The following is an 18,071-nucleotide window of genomic DNA, read 5'->3' as shown; positions in this document are numbered from 1 at the left end:
ATGACCCGGGATACGGTGTTCGCCCTCCTTCCCCCCACTTCCCCGGGCCAGCCTGGGGAGTGTAAAACCGTCTCGGTGTTTAATAAAAAAGTTCCCGGGGCTTTCCTTTGGGCAGGAGTGTGTGCCATCAAGGAGCCGAGTACAGCGGGCGGCTCAGTGGCAGGATGCGCGGATACACACACGCCCCAAATCCATCCCCAGCCAAATCCGGCCCTTCCCACTTCCAGAGCACTGACCTCCTCCGCGTCCGACTCCGAGTCCCCAAATCCTAACACCAAGCCCCCAAGCGCCCTGTCAGCTGGCTCCCCGGAGAGTGTCGATAGAATTAACCCCCCTCGCCCGTGCGCCTTTCCCTACGGTAAGCGCGGGGGCCGCTTCCCTGGAGACTCTGGAAACGGGGGGTCGCTTTTGTAAGTTTCCCCGCGTGCGTCTCGCTCCCCTTTTGTGTCTCCAGCCCGGAGAAAGGCCCCCGATTAATTAATTTCACACTGGAGCCCCGGAGCAAAATTTTCCCACAAACAAGGGCCGGGAAAGACGTGCAGCCCCGAAGAAAAGCAGCCAACATCAAGTTCAACAGCATGCGGGACGGCGATTAGCATAACAATCGCGTCTGAGCGAACAGAAGTCTTCTCAAACAAGAGCGACTGGCGGAATCGCTCTGCCCTATTCACACGGCCAGCCACACTTTCCCAGGGTCCCTAACAATCACACAACTGTTTGTGCTGCACATGCCAACGCTGGGGCATGGAGTTTGCCTTATGAAAACAAGAAATCGTGAAGGCGGCGGGGAAGGGTGGGCTATTAAAGACGGGGAGGGGGAGAAAGAAAACGTGGCCAGTCCTTGAAAGCAGCAGAAAAAAAAAAGACAGAACATTTAAAAAGAAAAAAAATACACATCACCCCCCCCCCGCCCTCCAAGCCATTCACTCCCCCCCATCCTCTGTAGAAGCGTCGGGAGATTGGGAGGCATTTTAAACAGCTAAACACACACCCAGGGCTAAGGGACCTAAAATGCCAAAGGGAATGGGGAAGGGGGAGGAAGAAACACGAGGCGTTGCTACTTACTTGTTGATTCAAAATTCTAACACAGGCCAGAGAGGGAGGGAAGCGAGAACTCCCCCTCCCCTCCTTTTTCCCAAATTGCCGTTTCTTAGAAACGGGCTCCCAAGGAGGAAGGGGGGGGGGACTTTATAGAAAGTCATCCCAACTTGGAGCATCTTCTCTGCGTGCTGATCTGTGGCGACACGCGGCAGGTTCTAAACTCTTGGACCAGTGTCGGCAGGGCTGGGGGCTACTGGGATGAGATGAGACACTGGGGGTGTAGGGGGGGGGAGAGATCTTGAGAGGAGTAAAGGGGGAGAAGGGAGGAGACACTTCCAGAAACTTTGCAGCCCTGGCCCCCTCTCCCCCCACCCCTCCCCCCACACGCTTGTTCTCACAGTTCCAGCGTCTCTGCTCGACAGTCCCTTGTGGTCGGTCCCCAAAGGCAGCCCGAGCTGGTGAGAACGTGTCCAGCACTCCAAACAGCCGTCACAGCGGTCATTGTCCACCATGAATTGGACTCCATTGTTCCGGGCTCGGCCAGAGCTGCAGGGAGGTGGGTTTTTTTTCACGCCTTTGGTGTCAATTCCCCCCCCCCTTCCCCTCCAACACTCAGTTCGATGGGGGGGTGGGAAAAATCACAGAGGAAGCCCCAGTGTAATCCGGAGGGGGGGGACCCAACCGCCAGGGGCAGGCGGAGAATCGGCAGCGGGCACCAACCTCGGAGAGTTCCTCTAATTGAGCAGGCTACTTGCTAAGCGCGGAGTAGTTCTCGGAGTAGCCCGGGCCCGGGGGGGGGGGGGAGAGGGGGTGTCTTCCGGATCGCTCCCCCTGTTTGGCTCCACTCTCAAACTTTGTGTGGTGCTGCTACATGGGGACGGGATAGGTAGGAGCCGGGGGGGGGGGGGAGCTGCTTCCCACGCCTCCCCCTCCGGGAACTTTCCGGCTGCCACCCAGGCCAGGCGGTTCCAGCGGTTCTCACGGTGCAAATCAGCGAGGGGACGGAGGAAGAGGAGGGAAAAAAATACCCAAAAAGATGAAAAGGGGAGGGAGGGGCCTTCACCTCCTCCACGCCCCACATCTGCCCCGTGAAGGAGGGGCACACTCCCCCCATCCCAACTAGCCGAAAGAAAAGCGGAGGGAGAAAGGGGGCGATTTCCCAGGGTTTAGTCTGGAAAAAGGAAGAGCTGCAAAGGAAGCCAGGAAGCCAACAATAAATCCACCCGGGAAGGAAAAGCTTCAGCAGCATCTGTCTCCTCCAGAGAGGGCTGCACAGAGGGTATTAACAGCTGAGTCTTGCTGGTCACGTTGTCTTTACGTGGGGTTAAATAGATACGTCTGTCTCTCCTCCCCCCCCCCCCCCCCAGCCCATACCTCTAGCATTGAACTGGGGGCTTTGGAGGAGTCTTGCTGCCTGCATTGACCTGGGGGAGGCGAATGCTTGTTCCGCCCAGACGCCCCGTAAGAGGAGAGTTACCCAAACATCCATTTTGTCCATTTTGGAAATGGAGAAGGGAGGCCAGGGGAGGAGAGAAATCCCCCCCCCCCTTTGCTTTCTCCATATTTTACTACGTCAAGCATGACGTCGTGACGTCGAGATCCAGGATAGGTTGGCTGCGTTCGGAGTTGAATGGGTTTCTTTGCTGGGGAGGGGGGTCAAGGCGAGGCTGCCTGTCTGGTTTTGTAGAGGGGGGGAAATCAACACGAGTCAAGACTAAACCGGCAGCGCGGGATGGTTCATCTACGATGCAGAGTCCACGTGGGGCCGGGCCCTGCCAGAACGTCTGGGCCTGAAGGAGTCTTCGCTCCGGATCGAGCTGAGCCGAATCGAATCTTGGGGTAGCGTTAAAGCCGAGGGGCAGGATTCGAACCGAGTATAGGGGGCACGCAAGTGGAGGTGCAAAGAATAAACGTGCCTTCCATGCACCGACTTCCCGGCCTTTGGAATACAGGAAAATCACACCCCGTGTGGGAATTAAACCAAGGGGGTGGGGGTGGGGGATTTACCTTTTACTGTGGCTAGTTCCTAGGTCTACGCTCCAAAGAGACAGGGAAGAAACCGCTTCCCCCCACTTCTTCCCCTGACTGTTGGTAGGGTGTGGCTCGATGGATCGCCTCGGTGAGACGAGGAGAGAACATTGCAAAAATCGCTCCTGCGCTCTGGACTGGGAGGGGGGGGAGAAGGTGTAACGCTCCGCTCCCCTTTCCTGGCCCCCTCCCCAAAAGGCAGGCTGGCGAGCTTTGGTTCCCGGCCTCAAGTTCCGAGCCAGATTTCGAGGTGTGAAAAGCACAAGCGGGCCGGCTAGGTCCCGAGCCCACTCGCAATATGTGGCGGGACCAACGCGTGGGAATCTTAGCGTGGGAACCTGGGCTGGCCCAAGGGGGAGCTAACCTAGCCCCACCTCCACTGTCGCCCTTTGCAACGAAGCTGGATTGTAGACACTTTGCTTTGTTTTTTGCTCATCCTTGCAGCAAGCCTTTCCGTTCCCAAACTGGTCCCCACGCTCCATCCGAGGTCTCCCCCTCTCTTCCAGAGAAGCGTGCCTCGCAGCTGGAAATCCCAATCTGGAGGTAGCTCGCCCCTAACCCCCCTTCCCTAGAGCCACCGAGCAGCTGATCGGAGCGCGTTCACAAAGGAAACCTCTCCAAAGCGGCGTGAAGAGAGACACCCCCGGGCCAATAGTAGTATCTGTAAATGCCCCAAGGAGGAGATCTCCAGGTAGCTGCGCGCATCGGAGAGAACCACCAGCGTTGGGGAAGGGGGGGGGGGGTCTTGTTCAAGGAAGAGAGAGATTCGGATTGAAAAAGTGGACGCACCTCGTCCAACTGGGGCAGCCTCAGCGCTGCAGGCAGCTGGTTCAGCCTGGGAGAAGCAGGAGGGTGCTGCCGCGCCCTAGGTCTGGCTGGGGAGGGGCGGGTCAGTCATCAGCCAAGGGCGGCCTATGTCTACACTAGGAAGTTATTTCGAAATAGTAACTCCCCCACTCACTATTTCGAAATAATCTTTCCCCCCACAACACAAGGAAAGCAAGAGTTATTTGGAACTAACCAGCCCGTGATGTCAAAATAAGGAGCTTGGAAGTGTGCACGCGCCAAGTTATCTCGAAATAACTCAGTGTAGCTCAGCCCCCCCCCCCCCCTTACTCTCCGCATGTGCCCTGTTCCGCCTCCTTGGGTAGTGCCTCCCGGATGCGGAGTAACTCGGGTTGGAATGAGCCGTTTGCAAAGGGATGGGATAGAAACTGAGGCAGCCCAGGGTGCAAATGCTACAAGCCCCACCCCTCCCGCCCGCGCAGGGTTGGTTTCCACACTGGAGTTCAGAGCAAGGAAGCCAAGGGGGCAGAGAATGGAATCGCTTCTCCTGGAGCAGAAATGCACCGAACTCCGAGCAATATTTCCCGGCGCAGGCTGCGTCTCAGGGCTATGTCCCCTGCTGTACCGTAACTAGGGGAGCAAGAGTCCGTGCACCCGGGTTCCTGGCCAATTGGAGCATCCAGAGCACGCGGGGGTTTTCATTGTCATTTCTGTGGCGACACAACGGAGCTGTACATCGGGCACGCGAGAGCCACCCGTGGGTTTGGGTTCTGTTAGAGCGCAGAGAACTTGAAGCTACCGGCTACCCCTGGGGAACTTCCTCCCCGCTGTTCCAGGCAGGTAGAGGCGAATTTTTTTTTCTTTTGAGACAGCAATCGCGTGGTTTCTTTGGGAATTCAATCTATTTTGTTACACGCACGCTTTGCTGGATGCATGGCAGGTGCAGCGACTCCGGTTAGAATACAGCTCTCATTGTGTAGATCCATGCAGCAAACCCACGCGTGTACAATAGTGACGGGCTTGTAGCTGTAAACACGCGCAGATACGTACACCCAACCCAGTCCGCCGCTACACTCGTACCTGCTTTCGCAGCTAGGCCGGTAAGTGCACGTCACCCAATCCACCCTCCATCCGCATTACATGCGAATTCAGAAAATCCGGAGAGGGCAGGAGGTAGAAACCCATGTTTGGGACCAGGCCAAGGGGAGCAGACTCTCTCCTGTCTACACTGGCGGCTTCTTGCGCCAGAAATATGCAAACGAGGCTCAGCGCTATTCCACGCTTAGCCTCATTTGCAGATTTCTGGCGCAAGAACCCGCCAGCTTAGACCTAGCCTCGGTGTTTACAGAGGGACTTGATGAGTTTTAATCATTTCCTGAAACGCTGCGCTCGTTTCTAAGCGACACAGACACCCCCTGCCTGAGTTTTGACGCTGAGGGGGCAGCTTTTGGGTGCGCATCTGCAATGTCCTGGGAGGGGGTGACTGGAACCGAGGCCCTACAGGAGAGAAAGTTTCACCCAGGCCAAGTTTCACAGAAACTAAAGACCTGGCGATATAGTACTTTAAAGACTAACAAGACGGTTTATTAGGTGATGAGCTTTCGTGGGCCAGAAGCGGGTCTGGCCCATGAAAGCTCATCACCTAATAAACCATCTTGTTAGTCTTTAAAGTGCTACACAGTCCTGTTTTTTGTTTCAGCTACACCAGACTAACACGGCTACTCTATTAAGTTCTCTATTAAGTTTCATGGAGAACTTCACTAGCTATATCAGCCCCGCCGCTAGGGGTCGCTGCGGGCCAGCGGCTGAATCGGAAAGCCGGGTTGTTCCCCAAAATTCTTCTCTGGTCCCACCTATGCAGGTAGAAATTTTTGCTTCCCTATTAAGGCACGCAGGCTCGGTGCAGCTTGAGAACAGAGAGCATTTCCAGGTGCGAGAGCAGGGGGAGGATCCTGGCTTCCCCGAGTGTGAACAAGGGGGATGAATGCAGCTTTTCCTCTTCGGAATACTGGAGTGGGAACTGGATTTGCTAGTGGGACCATTTCCACCAAAACATTCCGCACGCTCATGTTCGCCCCCAAAAGGGCTTGTTCTACAGCGCTGTCGAAAACAGCGACACCTGTAGGAGGAATAGATAAACTCATCTGAGGAAGTGGGTTTTGCCCACGAAAGCTCCTGCTACTAAGCTAGATGGTGCATCTACACAGCACCCTAAATTTGAAATAAGATACGCAATTTGCACTACACAAATTGCATATTTTATTTAAAATCGGTTTCAAAATAGAAAAATTTGAAATTTGGCGCATCAACAGCGCCAAATTTCAAAACAACGTGCTGTTTCAAGCCATTCCTTATCCCTCATGCAATGAGGTTTCCTGGGACGGTGAAATAGCACACCCCTTAGTTTGAAAAATATTTCAAAATAATGGGCAGCTTGTGTAGAGGCAGGGTAGCTATTGTGGGATACCTACTGTATCCCCTAATAGCCGTGCAGTGTAGACATAGCATATCCACATTATGGGTATCTCAATTTAGAGCCCAGGAAGCACTGGGGAGTAATTACTTCGGGTGTGTCTACACAGCAGCGTTATTTTGGAATAACGGCCGTTATTCCAAAATAACAGTGCAAGCATCTACACAGTAATTGTTATTTTGAAGTAAATTTGAAATAACAGATGGCTTATTCTGACTTCTCAAAATAAGATACACAATTTGAGGTTTACAGTTTAGGGTGCTGTGTAGATTCACCCAATGTCTACACTGCAGTGCTATTTTGGGATACCTGAGGTATCCCAAAATAGCTATCCCATGTCTTAACAGCAAGCCCATTATTTCAAAAATATAACTGGTGTGCTATTTCAAAATAGTGGATTATTTCAAAATAAGATCAATACCGCTCAAATTGCAGTATCTTATTTTGACCTACAGTGCAGTGTAGACACACCCTGACTGGACTGCACAAGTCAGCCTTATTCTTAGAGTGTGTATGTGTGTGTGTGTTTGAGAGAGAGAGAGAGAGAGACTGCTGCGCTGCACATGAATATTAAGTATGCATAATAATGGGAGAGCATAAAATAACAGCCATCATCTTTGTTTCAGGGGAGGATGTGGCAACACAGCCTTGGACTGGGGGGGAGGAGGGGAAGAGAAGAGCTAGGCTAGCAAATTCACCTAAAAAATTATGCCCAGACAAGGAGGAAAGGGAAGTTTTAAAAAAAAAAAAAATGCAACCTTTGGGCAGAGGAAAGATTTTTAATTCCTTCGATTTTTCAAAAACCCTAACCCCTCACACAGCTGCATGGGGCATTATGACTGTCTAGACTACACAGTTCTTCTGGGAAAAGATACGCAAATTGTGAACCGCGATTTGTGTATCTTTTTCCACTTTTTTTTTGGAAGAGGCTTTTCTGACATTTGGCCTGTTTACACTGGGCCAACTGTCAGAAAAAAAGAAAAAGAAAAAGAAAAAAAACCTTTCAGAACATCCCTTCTTTCCTGTTAAATGGGGTTTACAGGGATGCCAAAAAAATGCATGTGCTCATCTGAAAAAGTTTCAGAAGAGCAGACGTGTTCTTTGGATGTGGCAGAGAGGTATCCTGGAAAAAAACTCAGCAATCTAGATGTACCCTGGGTCAGAAGGTCCCTGGACTACACTAGGGAGTTATTTTGAAATAACTGCAATAACAACTCTATTTTGAAATAATTATTTCAAAATAAGCATTATTCGGGTGGGTCTACACTGCAACGTAACGCAAAATAAGATACACAATTTACGTAGCTCAAATTGCGTATTTCAAAATAGCTCATTTAGTCACTTGGCGCTGTCTACACAGCACCAAATTTTGAAATAAAGCACTATCCCAAAACGTCCCTTACTCCTCGTAGGTTTATAGGGATGTTGGAATAGCGAGTCCAGAACAACAGCCTTGCTGTGAAGATGCAGGATAACTATTTTGGAATACTCTGGTATTCCGAAATAGCATTGCAGTGTAGACATACTGTTCCTCATGGAAAGCAGGAATTATTTCAAAATAATCAGCGCCTTATTTTGAAATAATGGGCTTGGTGTGTCTACACTGCATCTGGAGCTCAAAATAAGCTATACAATTTGAGCTACACAAATTGCATAGCTTATTTTGAGTTAATTTCAAAACAGCTTATTTCAAAGTTCGGCATTGTCTACACCGCACTTATTTCAAAATAAATCGCTATTCTGAAACATCCCTTATGCCTCGTGGAATGAGGCACATTGGAACAGTGAACCTGTTATATTTCGAAATAATGGGCGTGCTCAAAATACACAGAATAGCTATTTCCAGATACATTCGGTATCCCAAAACATCACTGCAGCGTAGATTTAGACGTAGTGTGGATGCACTACTCGTTTCAAAATAACTCCTTAATGTGGGTGTGTCTACACAGCACCATAAACTCGAAATAAGCTAGGCAATTTGCGCTACACACTTGCATAGCTTATTTGGAGTCTATTTCAAAATTTTGTGCTGATTACACAGCACCCCATTTTGAAATAAAGTGCTATTTTGAACCACCCCTTATTCCTCATACAATGAGGTTTAAAGGGATGGCAGAAGAGCACATTAGCTATATATTGGAATAGCGGCGCATTCCAAAGACAGGGAATTGCTATTTTGGGATATCTCTGGGCAGACATACCTAGGGGAGACTGCCTTGAACTAATTTTGAGGCTTCCATCTAGTGCAGACATGCTATTCTTATTTTAGCAGTTATTTTTCTGAAATAATTTATTTCGAAATACCCTGGTAGTGTAAACATGCTACGTCTACTCTACAGGTTTCTTGCACAAGAAGCCTTTTGCACTAGAGTTTTTGCGCAAAGACTTCTTGTGCAAGAGCACCCACATCTCAAAGCACATGGCAAAAGACCTTTCTGATCTTTTAGGACAAACTCCGGAGGGAAGTTGGGATTCTTGTTAAGACAGACCAGGCACGAGGAGACCCACGCCCCGCTTTTAAAGTCAATCTTCTGTGCCTGGCCCGGGAAAAGGGGATGTTCCCTTCCCCATCTCCTCGGCTCTGCTTTCCAGCCGCCCATGGGCTCTCTCTGCCGCACAGCTGGCCCCGATCCGGCGTGAAGGGCGTTAAATGCAGAAGAATTAGGCCTGGGAAAGGCAAAGCGGGGTCTGACCTCCGCCTTCCTGAGCCACTGAAACCAGCAAGTATCTCCCTGACACGGAATCCCCGCTTCCCCTCCTCTTGAACAAGAAAAAAGGAGGGGGAGAGAAAAAGGACACCCCCCCCCCCAGCTCTTTCAAACCCACCTCCTCCCCTGTATTCCCTCCGAGGTAGGGGCGGAGGGGGAAGGGGAGGGGGCGGGGGTATGGAAATGGCTTGTGTATTTTGACTCCCTGATAATGTTTTGATCAAAAATTCATTAAAAAGAAACCTCCGTCGCAGCTAGTTATGAATATTTTAGGGCTTTTGCAAAACAACAAAGAGAGGAGGGAAGCGTGTGTGTGGGGGGGGGGGGGGGAGCCGAGGCATAAATCTGAATAAAGAGGGGTGTGTGTGTGTGTGTGTGTGTCCCCTACAGGCAATGACAACGGAGGAGATGCCCAATGGCCAGAGATGCTACAGGTGGACAAGACCCAGCTGGAGGGGCCGGGTGGGCGGGGCCTGGCGCCCCGAGCTGTATGGACCGCCAGATAGACAGGCGGGGCGGGGCTGGGGTTGGGGGATCCGCTCCCCCCGCCACGAACTAACTCCCTGAGTGCTGCGGTTTTGGCTGGGGGTTGACTTCTGAATCGCAGCTGACGCGCAACTCCGGGGACTCAGCGGGAGGTGGCCGGGGGAGGTGTCTAGGGCCCGGATTTCACTGGGGGGGGGGGGGTTGTCCCAGGATGCAGACAGGGAGCTGCCTCCTCCCTGGTGCACCGCGCCCAGACGTTAATTTAATAGAGACCAACGCGGAGCAGGGAAGCCCCTCCCCCTTACACGCCCCCAGCGGTGGGAGAACGAGGTTCGCGAGCACGACTGGGCGGGGGGGGGGGGGCACAGAATGCAGAGGAGCGTCGGTGTTAGAGGCTCCCCCCCCCCCCCCAGTGTTTCTATTATAGCCAGGCTTTGCAGTCCGGTTCAGTGGGTCTCTGCTCCCCTTGTCCCAGCCCCCCTCCCCCCATGCACAGTGAGCAGCCATAGGCCCTGAGGGTCGCCCCCCCCCCCAAGCTGGACTGCAGGGGGCAATCGGCTCACTCTTTGCAACCCCCCCCCCCAAGCGCACACCCCAAGCCTGCCCCCCACCCCAGCTGCGTTTGTCAGGCCACTGGAGAGCCGGGGAGATTCAAGGCGGGTCTGGTCCGGTTCTACAGTCCTTCTGTCCACACGTGCACCTGGTCCGAGCCGAGCCTCTAACGTCCGCCCCCCACCGTAACCCGCTGCACAATTCCCTCCGGTCCTGCGGACTTCCAATCGTAGCGGGCCCAAGAACCGACGGTCTCCCCTGCTGCCCCGGGGCAGGAGCGCGCCTCGCATCAGCATGGGGGGGGGGGGGGAAGGGAGCAGAAAAATGTCACCTCGCCTCCCCGCCAGCAATATTGTACTCCCCCCCCCCCCCGCAGAACACGAGTCAGTGTCAAGATCGGAGCGCAGGGAAAGGACCGATCCTTGCGTTTCGCTCCGGGGAATAGAGCCTCTGACGCTACGAGTTCTCCCCCCAGGCCCGGATGCCCCGAGGACTGGTTTCTGACCCTTTCCTGCCTTCGGCATTTGCAGGTGAAAGGTGGGAACCCGGCGCGGCCTGCCCGAAATTCCCGGGTTACCAACCCCGCCTTGGAGCTGAAATTCCTTGGCGCCCAATTGCGCCCTAAAGGAACCCGCCTCGGAATCCGTGTCTGCCAGGGCAGTGCCTGCCACTCACCGCAGGGGCACACGCTCCCTGGAGCCCCCATCACCTCCCTCGTGCCACACCCAGGAGCAACCCCGGGGTCGGTTGCTAGATTCCCACAACCCCCTTTTCAACAGCAAAAAGGTGCAAATCGCCTGTCCAGAGCCGTAGCCAAGCGTACCCCGGAGCTGCACCCGGCCGGCCTCCAGCAACGCCAGAGAACGAAGCAGACCCACGGCGTCTCGCAGTGGGTTTCCCCCACGAAGGCTGATGCCCTGACATCTGCTCCTCCTCCTTGTTTCGGTCCCCCACATCTGTAGCCGACGGCCATCGAAACAAGGGGGGGGCGCTCTCTCGGGAGTCAGACGAGTTAACGTCAGGGCGTAATCCCGGCTTACTCCGGCCCGGAACCGCCCCCTCCAGCCCCCCCAAACCAGGGCGCCCCCACGCAGTTCAGGGTCGGGTCCCGTCTGTGCAGCTAGCCAGGAGCCCAGGCGGTTCCGGGTTCCTCCTCCGGACCAGAACGGCTTCGCCGCGTTGTTCCATCCCAGTCCCGGGGTGTCCGGTGGTTTTTTGGGGGGCAACCCCCCAGCTCCCACTCACCCTTACCGGAGTTCCTGCCCCCCCCCCGAGAACCTCTCCCACACCAGCTTCCAAGTCCCCCCCCCCCCCCGGCATACGCTAGCTCTCCGCGGGGCTCTCCGCGGCTCCCCCCCTCCCCGCAGGAAGGCAGCCGCTCTAGAGCGTCTCACTGAGTTAGAGGGACACCGAGTTAGCCAACAGCCGTGTAAACGCTGCGTCGGACACCCGCTTAGCAGGAGGCCAAGAACAATTTGGGGAGGGGTGGGGTCAGTCTTTGAACCCAACTTCAAACCCTGGGAATGAGGAAGTTCCCCCCCCCCCCCCCCGCAAGTTCCAACCCGGGTGCACGGGGCTGCACAGTCTCATCTAGACGCAGGCTGTTCCCCGCCGCTTTCCCTCCTTGCCAGATTCCCCTGGGCGCACGGGGGCTTACAGCTACTCGGGTTCTTTGACTGACACGGCGACCCCTACCGACCGCGGAGAGCACTGACTCCCAACGCGAGAAGCCTGCCTGCCCGAGCGCCTAGGAGGGAGAAAGTAAAAACAAGCCAGCCTACAAAGCCTATTTTAAGTCAGAATTAATACGCCTAAACAGGTCCTGGCGCGGTGCATCGGCTCTCAGCCGGACTTTCTTTTTTGTGTCGAATAAATTCGGTGCTTGCTCTTTATTCAATATAGAGCAGCAGGGTACTTGGAGTCAGCCGCCTTGTGTCTACCAACAGCCGGAGGGGTGGCTGAAAATCGCTTTTGCTCTCAGTTAAAACCGAAGCTTTCGGGGTTTAATCGCCCTCTTTAAATTGCCCAGTGTGAGGGCGCCTTGGGGTTTTCCGTCTCCTGCACCCCCGTAATGGCACGGACAGACTCCACCAGCCAGTAGAATAGAGGGAGTTTATTGCTTCTCCATCTGGTTACAGGAACCCGGCCTAGGATGCCTCAACCCCCCCTTGAGATGGGGGAGACTGGGCCCCTAAATTCCAGCCCCTTTCCCTAGGCTGTCTCCTCCATGCTCCCAGACAGAAACTAACGCTCTTCCAGCCCTGCCCCCCAGCCAGGGGCGCCATTCCACCTTCCTTTGTTTCTCTCCCTGGGGGGTAGCTGGTCGGACAGGTTGAGAGACCCTTGCCTAGTGACTCATCCCCTGTCTGCTGGGCCATGCTGCAGCCAGCGGGAGTCAGCCCCAGCATAGCAACCAGCAAGGTACCAACACTAGTCACACCCCCGAGGTTGGAAGAAGGAACCCCAAAGGAAATACAGGTATTACCCATCCCACCACCCCAGAGTCGCCTTCAAAACAAACTGATTCACAGCTCCTGCTCCCGGAGGTCTGGGGAACTGGGCCCCAAATACGTGTCTACAAAGATTTGCAAACAAATTGTGGCCATTGACATAGTTGGACGTACACACAAAAAAGGTGACTGACTAGGCAAAGGGGGGGGGGCACGATGAAGAATGTCTGATTGGCTGGGGGGGGGGGGGTGAAATTGACCTGATATATACAAGTGTCTCTCAATGCTCTATTAGAATAAAAAAATGAAGCCAATTCATGCAAGACCCAAGGTGCAAGGGCAAAGACATTTGGGGTGCATCTACACAACAGGGCTTAACTGGAAATAAGCTACACAAATTGAGCTAGTCACTTATTTTGAAATTGGGAGCTTCCACACAACACTTCCTCCCACTTCCCTTGCTCCTCCGGCAATGAGGGTTACAGGAGTCCTATGTCTAGACTGCACTCTAAAATAGAAATAAGATGCGCAAATTGCAAATTGCGTATCTTTAGATTTTATTTCGAAACAGGCGGTGCATCTACACAGCACCAAATTAGACATTAAGCACTATTTCGAGACATCCCTTATTCCTGTGGAACAAGGTTTACAGGGATGCTGAAATCGCACAATCCTCATTTCAAAAATTTTAACACAGCAGACAAGTTTCTTGGATGAAGGGTAGCTATTTCGGGATACCTGCAGTCCTCATGTAAGAAGTCCTCCAGCTTGACAGTATTTCCACACTGTTTGGAAATAACTGCCTGCTGTGTAGACACGGACTAAATTATTTCAAAATGGTGCTGTGCAGATGTATCTTTGGAGAATTTAATAGGGACCTACCACTCAATAGGGTAGTATTTTGCTTGAGAAGAAACCACCATCCACCTTACCGGGTGCACTGACTGGTTTTCCCATGGCCTAGCTAGTGTCACTTCCGAGTTTGTTTGGTCAGGAGCCCTGGAGGGATACCTACCATACATACCTGATGTGCAAAAACCAACTAAGTAATGAAACCCTCCCAGGACCCTCCCAGAAGAGGGAATGTTACGGGGGTCCCCTCCATTAGCCCTTCCATTGCCTTTCCACCGACTCCTCTCTCAGCCCTGGGTTACATAAAGGGACTTATTTCAAAAGTTATTTCCACGTAGCAGCTTATTTCAAAATAAGAGCTCATTTTGGAATAATAGCTTATGGGGGGGGGGGGGGAAGAGGGGGTCATTATTCCGAAAAAGTCACTCGTTCAAAATAATTTCGAAATAACCCCATGCATAAGTCATTTCAAACGAGTGACTTTTTCGGAATGACTCCAGAAATAAGCTATCTTGAACCACAATCCAATGAACATCTGCCTAGAAAATTGGCACCCTACTGGAAGAATTATGTAAGTTTATACACCGGGCCTTAACACTGGTGAATTTCACGTTCACATTAGCTAATGTCACTCTCCTTCTTGTGTCTCCCTTGTTATTTCCCCAGATCACACTCTTGTAGACATGATGTATCCAAGTGAAGGCATTTCTCCATATAAGAAACATGACCTTTATTTATTTTCAGCCAATAAACACCGGCCAATCCCTGTGCTACGGTGGGGAAAAGCCAAGTGATTTATAAAGTCAGCTATAAATAGACTAAAAAATGCCAGAACTAGCCAAATCATATTTGTTTCTTAATGGTTTGAGGATATTTTTCATCAAACAACTTACACAAATACATTAATTTAGTATGGTCTATATGGACTTTAAAATGTAGATATACAGAAACAGGAGCGTTAAACTGCCTGGCAAGTAAGCCACTGGGCAGTAATACAACCTGCCGCTCCCTAGACATCTTGTCTACACAGAGCAAAGAGGGGAAATGGATTATTTCCCCAATAGTCTCAGAACAAGGAGTCAAGGTGGTTTCAGGTTCCGGTCACTGGTAAAATCCGCACCCCTATGCGGCCGTTTAGCGAGCAGGTAACCACAACGCACCGTATGTTAGAGCGGCTCGGTTTTACCACCCCGCAAAGACTGACACAAGAAGCGCCCCTGGAAAGGGATCCAACCCCGACAGAGACACCGAGACAATCCAGACGGTGTGTCGCAAAGATCAGAGTGGAGGGTTCGATTGGATCTTGCAGACCCCCGAGAGGAGCACAAACTAGAGGGTGCGATTTAGCTGGCAAATGACAACCATTTTGCTCCCCCCCGCCCAACCCGCAGGCCCACGAGAAACACGCCACTTTCCTCCTGGCCGGTTACTCTTGGGGGTGGCTGTTCCACTGCGTAGCCAGCAAGAGCCGCTCCACTCGGGACGACAAACCCAACATGCGAAAGCGACAAGGAGTCGCTAGAGCACCTTATAGACTAACAGATCGATTGGAGCATAAGCTTTCGTGGGCAGAGCCCCACTTAGGCGCCAATAGATCTGTTAGTCTAGAAGGTGCTACAGGACTCCTTGTCGCCTTTGCGGCTCCAGACTAACACGCTACCTCTCTGATAGTGATAGAAATGTAGCCGTGTTAGTCAGGGGTAGTTGAAGCAAAATGCAGGACTATGTAGCACTTTAAAGACTAACAGGATGGTTTATTAGATGATGAGCTTTCGTGGGCCAGACCCACTTCCTCAGATAAAAAAGCTCATCATCTAATAAACCATCCTGTTAGTCTTTAAAGTGCTACATTCTCTGATAGTTGACACCCACAGGCGAAAAACCGCCTCCGAAAAAGCGAAGTCTGGTAGCCGAGCTTGGGCTAAGAACAGGACGCAATGGAAGAGACTTTTCCCCCTTTTCCCTTCCCCTTTTGGTGGGGCTAGTTTCGAGTTAAAAGGTTGCTTTAGAAGGTTCCCACCTGTGCGTGCGTGCGAGCGCGAGAGAAAGAATGAATAAAAGCTCACGCTAAAGTTATGCCAAGTGTTATGGGCAGCAAATATCCGAAGACAATCAATCCCTCGGAAGACGCTACGATGCCAATTCAGTTTTCTTGTGTTGCTCTGAGCTGCGCAGAAGCAGCTCGTCACACAAACCCTGGGCCCTAAAATAATCTTTCAGACTGGGCGGTTAAGCGAGTTGTCCTCACAACTTTCCAAACTGTTCTGAGCACAGGGGAGGGGGAAGCGGATCTTAGCAGGGGCGTTTAAAAAAATCCCTTATTAGGGATCAGTTCATACTGGGTTTTGGTTCCCCCCTGAAATCCCCGAGAGGTAGAAGGGGCAGACACGGACTCACCCCGGCTCGGTAGCCGATTGTGCCCGGCTTCCCAGAAGCCCATCCTGCGGCCCTTGCTCCGTGTCCTAGTCACAGACTGAAATCCTCGCCGAGAGGGGGGCGCCAGCTGCCAGCGATGTACAGTAAAAAGCTCATCTCGCAGACAAGCCCCCCGTGGAGAAGAGCCGCCCCTGGAGGAAGGAGGCATCGGCCCGACAGAGGAGTGAAAAGGATCCGCACCATTTCAGTCCAGCTACTCCAGGGGTCCCGGCTCGGCTTGGCTGGATTTTAAGCGTGATGAGACACACCAGCCTTAAAAACCCACCCCTTCCCCCTCCCCCTCCCCCCTCCACACACAGAGGTTTTGCATTTACTGGGAGAGAGAATAAAAAAAATAACTGATCAGTTTGTAAATTTCATCTCCTCCAACGCTCGGTAACCCCCCCACCTGAAAACGATTTGGCATTTTCATCATCTCTGCATACAGGTGTCTCTGAGCAAAACCCTTTTGGTTTAAATTAAACTACCGCTTCCCAGTTGTCGCTAAAACACACTCTTGAGGACTCCTAGGTTATGTCCACACTGCAAGGTTTTTGTGCAAAAACCTACAGAGCGTCCACACTTCAAACTTGCTTTTGCACAAGTAAATCAGCAATAAAACGGCAGAACAGAGAGGGCTTTTGCTGGTGTAGGTGACCTTCTTCTAGGGGGCATAACACCCTTTTGTGCTACAGCTATTGCACAAGAAGGCAAGTGTGGACGCTTCAAAGGGGTTTCTTGTGCAAGAAACCCCTACCGGAAGAAGCACAGGTGCTTTGATGGCCATTCTGTGAACAGCAGGCAGAGCTTTCTTGTGCAAGAGCATCCATACAGTGCGGACGCTCTCTTGTGCAAAAGCACATCACTTTTGCCATGAGCTTTGAAGTGTAGACGTGCTCTTGTGCAAGAAGTTCTTGAGCAAAAACTTTTGTGCAAAAGGCTTCTTGCGCAACGAGCCTGCAGTGTAGACGTAGCCAGGCAGTGTTTACACTACAAAGAAAAGTTGGAAAAAGATATGCAAATTGCGTATCTTTTCCCGCTTGTCTTCCGAAAGAGGATTTTCCAACATTTAGCCTGTCTACACAGAGACAAATGTGGGAAAAAACCCTCTTTCGGAACATCCCTTCTTCCTTGTGAAATGAGGTTTACAGAGATGCCGATAAAATGTGTCTGCTTTTCCGAAATTTTTTAGGGGAAAAGCGGACGTGTTCTTTGGACACACCAGAACTTTTCTGGATACCTCTGATATCCTGGAAATGTTCTGTGGTCCAGACATACCCCCAAATATGTATTATTATTTCAAAATAGCACGTCTACACTACAGGGAAGCCCCAAATTAGTCCCAGGCAGGTTTCCTTAATGTGGACTCATTACCTCCAATTAGAGCCCCAGGAGGCACTGGAGAGTGTGTTTGGGCCCCTTTTCCAATTCAGAAAGCCTTGCCCCAGAATTTTAACATTTTGCTTCCTTACAAATATTTTTCTGTAGTTGATTTTCCATATTTTCTTTTTTTCTCCAGAAAAAATCCCTCCTTTGGGATTATCCTTCTCCTGATAATAGCTGATGGATTAGGAATTTGATGGGGGTGGGCTTGTTCCTTTTAAATTTCCCTCTCAGGGTATGTCTACACAGCAGGGCTAAAGTGGAATTGAGCTACACAACTTCAGCTATGTCAATTGCATAGATTAAGCTAAAATAGCTGAATTTGGCTTTTGGTGCTGTTGACACAGCAGCTGACACTCGAAATAAGATATGCAAATTGCATATCTTCCTGCGAATCTATTTTGAAATAGCTTATTTTGAAATTTGGCATGTCTACACAGTGCCAAATTTCAAAGTAATGTCCTATTTCGAGACACTTTGCATTTATTAACATTCATATCTGCCCATCACCTAATCCGCCCAGTCACTTAGTTTTGTGAGATCCTTTTGAAGCTCTTCCCAGCACTGGTTTGGATTTAACTATCTTGAGCAGTTTAGTATCATCTTCAAATTTCGCCACCTCACTGTTTACCCCTTGTGACGGTGCGTCGGGGCCCCCTGACCCTGCACCCCCATCCCAGCAAGATGGGACTCTGCCAGCCAGTAGAATAGAGAGGTTTTATTGCTTCTCAGAGATACAGCACAGCCTGGGTTCAATGTGGACACTGGAGTAAGGAGCAGGCAGCCTTAGACCCGTGGGAGTCAGGGGTACACAAGCCCCTGGTCCCCCAGTACCTGATTTAGTCCCGTCTCTCCATGTTTTCCCAGCCAAGAAAACACGGAGAGAAGGGACTAGCC

General features: G+C 51.7%; 1 long non-coding RNA gene across 3 annotated transcripts in view; it reads right to left on the bottom strand.

Moving 5' to 3' along the window:
* LOC102461580 (uncharacterized) overlaps positions 1-16,016 on the bottom strand; it is a 128,202-nt gene extending 112,186 nt beyond the window's left edge. For 2 of the 3 annotated variants that reach the window (XR_012896696.1, XR_012896699.1), the window contains exon 1: positions 15,774-16,016. This is a non-coding gene — a long non-coding RNA (uncharacterized LOC102461580). Of the gene's footprint in view, positions 1-236; positions 407-15,773 lie in introns of those variants that run through there. The other variant, XR_012896697.1, reaches the window with a different exon arrangement.
* Between the last annotated feature and the right edge of the window lie 2,055 nt (positions 16,017-18,071).

The sequence above is a fragment of the Pelodiscus sinensis genome, chromosome 19 (genome assembly GCF_049634645.1).
Source record: "Pelodiscus sinensis isolate JC-2024 chromosome 19, ASM4963464v1, whole genome shotgun sequence".
In the NCBI taxonomy this organism is placed as follows: domain Eukaryota; kingdom Metazoa; phylum Chordata; order Testudines; family Trionychidae; genus Pelodiscus; species Pelodiscus sinensis.
The sequence above is the reverse complement of the archived record's forward strand: the minus strand, read 5'-3'. Positions and strand labels throughout refer to the sequence as shown.